Here is an 8,552-nt window from a genome sequence, read left to right as displayed (position 1 = left end):
GTAGGGATTTATCCTCTCTGGGTCTTAGGATCATGTCACTTGCACGTAACCCCCACTTGGAGGGATGTTCATGGGATGAGGAGGATGCTGAGGCGGAGGGCCGGGGTGTCAGAGTCTGCCTTCCCCCAGCTGCAGTCAGGACCCAGGATTCGCTTTCCAAGCCTCACCAGCATTTGGTTTTCCTCCTTAAGGATGGCACAGCGCTGCTGCAGCTCCCCCAGGGCCCTCAGCAGCTCCAGATTGGGTCCGTCCCCGAAGCCCATGTTCAGCTTGCCCTGGCATGGGAAAGGACAGGGCACAGCAGCTCAAGAACCCACCCTACCTAGTCAGAGCCCTCCATATGGAAGCATTCCCCCTCTATGGTCCAAGGAGACACGGAACTGAGAAGATTCTCCTCACATCCCAGGCCTTCAGTGGGGAGCAGAGAAGGCCCAAGAGAAGGGGCTGTTTAGTCTTCACTGCCCACACTGCATCCCGCAACACTGGACTCCTCTCTGCTAGTCCCCAATTCTTCTCATCCCTGCCCATCTTCCTCTCCTGGGAAATGCCAGCTGGAGCTCCCATCCTCACCCCTCCAGGCTCCTCATGGCCCCTGAGTTCCCTTCCCTCCCCCAAAGTCCTGGTCCCTCCATCTTCTAACCTTCTGCAGGAGACTGCTCACACCCACCCCAAACCTCATCCTCCCTGGCTCAGCCCAGCACCGAACCCCGTCCCCTGAATCTGCTTCCTCTGGACTCTGATTCCACCAGACACCTCCACACAGCCCCAGTATACTCCAGCCCCTGAGGACAGAGACTCACGGAGGAGGAGACACAGACAGACAGACAGACTGTCAGAGAGACTCACAGAGGGAGGGGGTAGGGGAAGGGCCAGATGTAGACAGACAGGCAGAGAGTCAGAAGGACAGACAGATGGCAAAAAATGGAGCCACTGAGATTCTTGCCCAAAGAGGGGAGGAGAGACAGTCACAGAGACGGACCACAGACAGAGGCAGGCTCGGAGAGGAGAGGTGGGCAGCGGGTTGCATCTCATGCCCACTGGAGGGCATGATGAGAGGCCCCCCACCTCACAGACCCCAGCCCTCCACAGCTCCCTTACCTCAGGAAAAACCTCCGCCTCCTCATCCTCCAGCATCGGGCAGCTGGGTCCGGAGCTTGCTGCTTGCTGCCCCAGGCTGGGCAGCTCAGTTTCTGTTCCTTCGGGGTCAATGCCCCCCACAAGTCGGGGGCTCCTGGCTCCCTCGGGCTCAGAGCTCTCCTTAAGCCCCAGTTCTCCAAGCTGCAGAGCTGCTGGAGTATCAGCAATGCTTGGGGCTGTGCCTCCAGGTTCGCTCCCCTGGCCTGGAGTCCAGCTCTGCCAGGCGGGCAGTGCCCATGGCTCCATGGCTCCAGGGTCCCCCGGCCGTGGGAGGGATGTCAGTTGCTCCACGGTACTGCCAAGGGGCCCCAGGACTCAGACCGGGGGACATCACCCAGCCAAGTGGAGGGGCTGGCGAGGGTCATGCCAGGCCAGACCCTTTCTTCTCTGAGTTTTGGCTTCACCGAGTCTCCATCCAAGGTTGACCGAGTTCTTCCTTATCCACAAAGAAGGCTGCAGGAGTCGGGGCTGCCAGAGCTGGAGCTGGGGGTATGCAAGCTATGTTTGCTCGTGGCTGTGTGTGTGTGTGTGAGTGTGTGAGGAGCAAGGGTGTCCCCGTGGGGGCAGGGAGGATGTGCAGAGGCCACCAACAGCAGCGCCTGGGTGAAGATGTGCGTGTCTCCAGGTCTGTCTGTGCAGGTCAGCGTTGTCTTGTGTGTGTTTGGAGGATGGGTGCTCCCTGTCGTATGTGTTGGGGGGTAGTGGTTCTGTGTGTCACTGTCTGTGCCTGTTTTGGAGTTACCAGTTGTTTCTGTGTGTGGGGGGGGGGTGTCTGTATTGCAGGGCTGTGGCAGTGTGTGATGCTGTCGCTGGTTGTATCGGAGCGTCTCAGTGTTGTGCAGCTGTGTGCATCAGTGTCATTGTTTGTCCATCAGCGTCTGTGAGTCTGGCCATCCATCACGACCCCTCAGCCTGGCTAGGATCCACAGGAGCTGCTGGGGGTGATCCCCAATGGTCTTCTGTGGTCCTTTATCTCCTGCTCGTCTCTCCGCTGCTGCTCGCTAGCTTGCTGGGCGGCCGGGCTGGTCCTAAGGAGGCCTGGGTCGGTGGGTTGCTTGCCTCATAGTCTCTGTCCCTGCTGGCTTCAGCTCTGGGGAGTGCAGGGGTCCCCTACAGTCCCAGAGCCCTGAGATGGTGGGCGCGGAGGAGGGCTGAGCCTCAGAATAGGGGGGCGAGCAGGGGAGAGCCAACCCTCCCCTCCTCCTCCCCCTCCCCTCCTGCCCACCAATAGGAAGTCAGCTGCTGGTTTCCATGGTGATGGCGCTGGACTGGTGGGCTGGACCAGCAGGCAGGGTCGGGACAGAGGGATGAGCAGGTTCCTCATGGGATGCTGGCCCAGTGCCCCCAACATGTGGCCTCCCACTCCTCATCCCCAACCCCCCCACACACACTTTCCAGGATACAGAGGCAAGGGGGCTGCAGACAGTCCTTCCCACATCGGCCCCAGCCGAAGACTGTTAGAGACAGAGACACGGAGTGGTATGACAGATAGACAGAGATCCAGCCATGGAGAAGGGCAGGAATAGAAAAGACGGGGTTCGAGATGAAACAAAGACAGAAATCAAGAGAATAACAACAGGAAGATAGAAGCAAAAAGACAGAGGTAGAAATAGGCTGAGAGAATTGCTTCAGCTTCCTCCTGGCACACTGCATTTTGGGGGCAACCTGGCCATCTAGAGCCAGCAGGGGAGTCCACATGGTCTGTTGGGGAGGCTTTGCCCCAAACTGTGAGGAAGTTCATCTTCTGTCTAGCCTTAAGCCTTTTTGCTATGGGAAAATGGCTTTTGGGGACAAGGATGTGGAAACTCCCTCACCCACGAGTCAGCCTGTATGTGGGGGCAAGGGCCTAGATAGAGTCCCCAGAGACAGGGGCGTTGGGAGATGTCTCAGGGAGGCAGCCCCTGTACCCTCTGAACCTGGGACTCAGTCCATCTGCACACAAGCCAGTCTCGGCCAAGGTCAGGGGCCCTCATGTGGCGCCCCTGGGGAATAGCAGCAGCAGCACTAAACCACAGGGCCCTTGGCCACAGGCTCCACCCAGGCCAGAGTTGATGCATGGCGAGGAGATGACATCCTCACTTCCCTACAGCAGTGTGTAGATCAATATGTATCACTACATGATGTCTGTCGCTGATGTTTATGTCAGGGTATATACGCATGCCATTGTGTGCATGCATATGTGTAGCATGCGTATACAGTCTTGTGCCACATAAAGACCTTTCAGTCAATGATGGACCGCATATACAATGGTGGTCCCATAAGATTGTAATGGAGCTGAAAAATTTCTCTCACCTAGTGACATCATAGCCATCATAACATCATAGGTTTTCATTAATAGAGACCAATGTTCATGGTGCATTATCTGCTTACAAGCAAATCTATGGTGAAAAAAAGAAACAAACAAGCAAACCACCATGGACATATTTCTGAAAAGAGTGATGCCTCCTCAAGAAGAGCCTCAGGCAGGTTCCAGAATAAGGTACTGTTATCATATCAGATGACAGCTCCATGCATGTTATTGCCATCGAAGACCTTCCAGTGGGTCAAGATGTGGAGCTGGAAGTCAGTGATATTGATGATTCTGACCCAGTGTAGGCCTAGGCTAATGTCTATGTTTATGTCTTAGTTTTTAACAAAAAAAAATTTTTAAGTAAGAAATAAATTAAAAAATTTTTAGGGGGCCGGCCCCATGGCCGAGGGGTTAAGTTTGCACGCTCTACTTCGGCGGCCCAGGGTTTCGCTGGTTCGGATCCTGGGCGCAGACATGCCACCGCTCATCAGGCCATGCTGAGGCAGCATCCCACATGCCACAACTAGAAGGACCCACAACTAAAATATGCAACTATGTACTGGGGGGCTTTGGGGAGAAGAAGAAGAAGAAAAAAAAGATTGGCAACAGATGTCAGCTCAGGTGCCAATCTTTAAAAAGAAAAATTTTAATAGAAAAAATCTTATAGAATAAGGACATAAAGAAAACATTTTTGTACAGCTGTACAATGTGTTTGTGTTTTAAGCTCAGCGTTATTACAAAAGAGTCAAAAAGTTTTTAAAAATTTTTAAAAGTTTATAAAGTAAAAAAGTTACAGTGAGCTAAGGTTAATTTACTATTGAAGAAACTGAAGTATTTTTAATAAATTTAGCGTAGCCTAAGTGTACAGTGCTTATAAAGTCTACAGTAGGGGCCGGCCCCGTGGCCGAGTGGTTAAATTCACGCACTCCACTTAGGTGGCCCAGGGTTTCGCTGGTTCAGATCCTGGGCGCAGACATGGCACCGCTCATCAGGCCACGCTGAGGTGGCATCCCACATGCCACAACTAGAAGGATGCACAACTAAAATATACAACTATGTACCGAGGGGTTTTGGGGAGAAAAAGGAAAAAAAAAATGATGTCTACAGTAGTGTGCAGTGATGTCCTGGGCCTTCGCATTCACTCACCACTCACTCTGTGACTCACCTGGAGCAACTTCCAGTCCTGCAAGCTCCATTCACGGTAGCTGCCCTATAAAGGTGTACCATTTTGATCTTTTATACCATATTTTTACTGTATCTTTTCTATGTTTGGATACACAAATATTTACCATTGTGTTACAGTTGCCTGCAGTATTCAGTACAGTAACATGCTGTACGAGTTTGTTGCTTAAGAGTAACAGGCTATACCATATAGCCTAGGTGTTGCTTAATGACAGGGATATGTTCTGAGAAACGTATTGTTAGGTGATTTTGTCGTTGTGTAAACATCACAGAGGGTACTTACACGAACCTACATGGTACAGCCTACTACACATCTAGGCTATATGGTACTAATCTTATGGGACCACCGTCATATATGCGGTCTGTTGTTCACTGAAACGTTGTTATGCAGCATATTACTGTATATTTATCTCTGTATGTGTGTGTGGGGCCATTGTATTATTTTACATATGTACACACATACATACATATGTATGTGTGTATGTGCTTTTATGTGTCTATAAGTCTCTCTGGATATATATGCATGCATGTTTCTATGTGTGTCATTGCATAGATGCCTGCTTGCAACAGTGTCTGTATGCTGTTATGTGTATATGAGGCTATGATTGTGTGTGTATAAATTACAACACATATGACACGATATATGTGTACAGATGCCATTATATGGCATTACACAATATGTAACGACACACTATCATACAGTCATGTAAATGTGTGTAATGCCATACAATGACATGGTTTCATTTATATCTAGATAACTAGATGTATAGATATCACCATGTACCTATTGTATATTTATCACCATGTATGAGTGAGTCACTATATTTGTATGTGTATGGAACCAATGTGTCTATTATGTGAATGTCACTATGTGCGTATTTGTATTCTCTTCTACGCGTGACACATATCATATGTGTTTGTATCATTGCACGTGTGTGTACCATTGAATATGTATGTGTCCTGAGTGTGTGTATATCATTGTGTGACATGCCAGCCATGTCACATGTGTCTGTCACTGTACACGTGTGTTGATAGCATATGTGTACAGGGACCCTGTACGTAAATGCACACGCATGACAAAGTATGTGCTTTGTATAGGAGTATCTGTGCCCTTGTCTATGTAGAAGATGCTTTGTGTGGGGGCCGTAGTGGGTGTGTGTCCACTTCTTATACTACCAACAACCCTCTAGACTTTCTTAGATTAGGACTGGTGGTAGGCAGCCTTCAGTTTGGGGGTGTGGAAAGTAAGTGGAGGGCAGAGCCAGAGCTCAAGTAAAAGGTGGGAGGGCTCTCGTGACCCTGCCCCTCCATGTCCTGCCCCCTTTCCTCCGTTTGCAGGGAGGTCCTCACCCCAGGCATCCTTCCTTGGCAGCTGCGGCCTGGCCAGGCCCAGAGCCCTCTTCTGGCCTCAAAGGCAGGGCCAAACCCATATCTCTCAGGAGAGTGAGAGTGATTCTCCCTCCCAGTCCCTCTGTGCACCCACCCCACCAATGTGCCTGCTGAACCCATTCAGCCTCCCAATCCCAGCAACAGAATCTCAGACAAAAGAGAAGCAGAGTCCATTCTTTATTAGTGTTGGGGTCCCTGGCCCCCCCCCCCCCATTCCCTTCCATCTACCCTCCTTTCCCGCCTCTTCTTTGTCCTGGCATCTGTCCATTCGAGGCTGGGCCCCGGCGCCGGGGCCTCTCCACAGCTGCGTCAGGTCCAAATGTCCAGCCCTCCCAGGCCTCAAGGCAGCGGAGGAGCTGATGTGGCATTTCCCTGGTTGGCTGGAACCAGGAGGGACAGCACCACAGGGGGCAGTGAAGGCCTTTCAGGGGTCCGAGTGGGGTGGGGAGGGTGCCTGAGGGGCTCACCTGTCACACACGGTCCTGAGTGTGGAGGAAGACGGTGGCGGGCGGCGGCGGCGTGGTCTCCGAAGCCCACAGTACACTCATCCATAAAGTAGGAAACACTACACCCTCCAGTGCTGTTAGTAGTGCTTTCTACTTTATGGGTGACTGCACTGTCTGTCTGTCCGTCTGCAGGTACTCTTCAGGCCGCCCGCTCCTCCTCCTGACTCCTGCTTCAAGAGCCCCTCAGCCCTCCCCGTGGCTTCCCCGTGGCTTCCCAAGACCCCAACACCCTGCTCCGTAGCCCCGAAAGGGCCCGCCCTGGGCCCTGTGGGCGGTGACTCAGCATGGCGCCAGACTTGCCTCCTCTACCTCCCTCCCCCCACTTCCTCTTTGGTTCCCTCTTCCCTTCCCCCTAGGGCTCCACCCCATCCCCCCACTTTCAGGACACTCAGGTAGAGACCATGGCTATTCTGGAGGCCTCACCTCAGTCCCCAGTTCTGACCCCCTGAGTGACCCCTCCCAGCCCCAATACCTGCCCTCTAGAGTCCACCTGAGGCAGGCACAGCCTCCTTCCGCCAAGGCCTCAGTCCCCAACCTCCTCACCAGCCCAAGGCCCTGACTCCTTCGCTGCCTGGGAACTCCCCAGGCAGGCGCCCAAGGCTCTTGCAACGGAGATGGTAGCCATATTGGGCGGAGGGAGACACTTAGTGCCTCTCACTGACACCACATCCCACTTTTCAGCCTCTGCCCACCCTCTGCCGTTCCCACCCTACTCTCTGGCCCTTGTCCCTTGAAACCTTGAACCCCTCTTTCTTCATCTGGGGGCCAGGAGCCATTTTACCTTCCTCGTCTAGAGAGAAGTCAAGGCCCAGGATTTTGAAGAGTTGTGCCACTATGAAGGCCAGTAGATCTGAGCGTTATTGCACCTTTTTGCCTAGAGCTTTGCTAGTAAGCCTTGGCACCCAAGCCCCTGAAGCCCCCCCGAAAGCTTCTCCACCCAGGGCCCGAAACCCCAACCCCTCAGTGCCCCTTGAGGCCCAGAGTCGAGGAGCCCGATTGTGGCTGAAGTGAAAGTTCGGACCCTTACCTGATGCTGCAGGGCTGAAGGGAGCAAGTCCTGCGCTCCAGGCTCCCAAGTGGGGTTCCCTTCAGGGCGGGCAGGGCTTATAACCCCGAGGCCACGTGGGCCAGATCTCAGGGCGCCCAACGGTCTTGGAGCCCGCCCCCACACCACAGCGGAGATTAGCGCCCCTCCCCTCCCAGGGGAGGACAGACTGACAGGAAACCAGAGACGAGGCTGGGTATTGGCGGGAGGGGGGCTGAAGAGACCATCTCACACACCCTGGGCAGGTGGCTTCCGGGACCCCGGGCCTGCCCTTCCCCCATGGCACCAGCTCCAGGGGATGATTCAAGTGTCTGAGACTGACTCAGGGCACAGAGTGACTCCGGGAGGCAAGGACTCCCTCTCAAGACCTTCAGTGAGTGCCCAAAACACGAAGTCCTGAATTCCAGGACAAGAAAAGGACTTTTTCTCTGAGCCCCACCCCCACGGACCCCAGCCCAGCAAACTCCCTTCCTTTCCGGACAGCAGTGGCTTTCTGACCAAGCCATGGTTCCTCTGTATGTGCCGCCCAGAGGGGCGATGAAGGTAGAGATGCATAAGGGGGGGTCCGGGCCAGCACATCTCAATACCCTCCATGTAGTCAGTTGCCCTCGGCACCCCACAAAGCCACCCCTCCCACAGCCCCAGCCTGAAGGAGACCAGGCCTGTGCCCTCAGCACAGTATGGGGGTCACACAGGCCAGGTGGGCCTCTTGATGCTAGACTGGGTGTTCATGATTCCCTCAGGGCCTGTAGGGATGGGAGGGCAGGGCAGAACAGTGGAAAGGACCAGGGTCTAAGGCAGGGTATGGGTGCCATTGGGCTTGGAGGAATGGAGGGAAAGATGTTCCAGGGGAGCTTCTGGCAGCCACCGGATGTGGGCAAGGGGCCCGCCCACCTGCATGCCACCCCCGCTTTCCCCATGGGGAAGGCAGGAAGCTGCCCATCCCAGGGCCCCTGGCTGGGGGAGGGGAACAAGGCGTGGGTCTGGGCTGGGGGCGAGGGTG

Source organism: Equus quagga, chromosome 11 (genome assembly GCF_021613505.1).
Source record: "Equus quagga isolate Etosha38 chromosome 11, UCLA_HA_Equagga_1.0, whole genome shotgun sequence".
Classification (NCBI taxonomy): domain Eukaryota; kingdom Metazoa; phylum Chordata; class Mammalia; order Perissodactyla; family Equidae; genus Equus; species Equus quagga.
Note: the sequence above shows the minus strand (reverse complement) of the source record.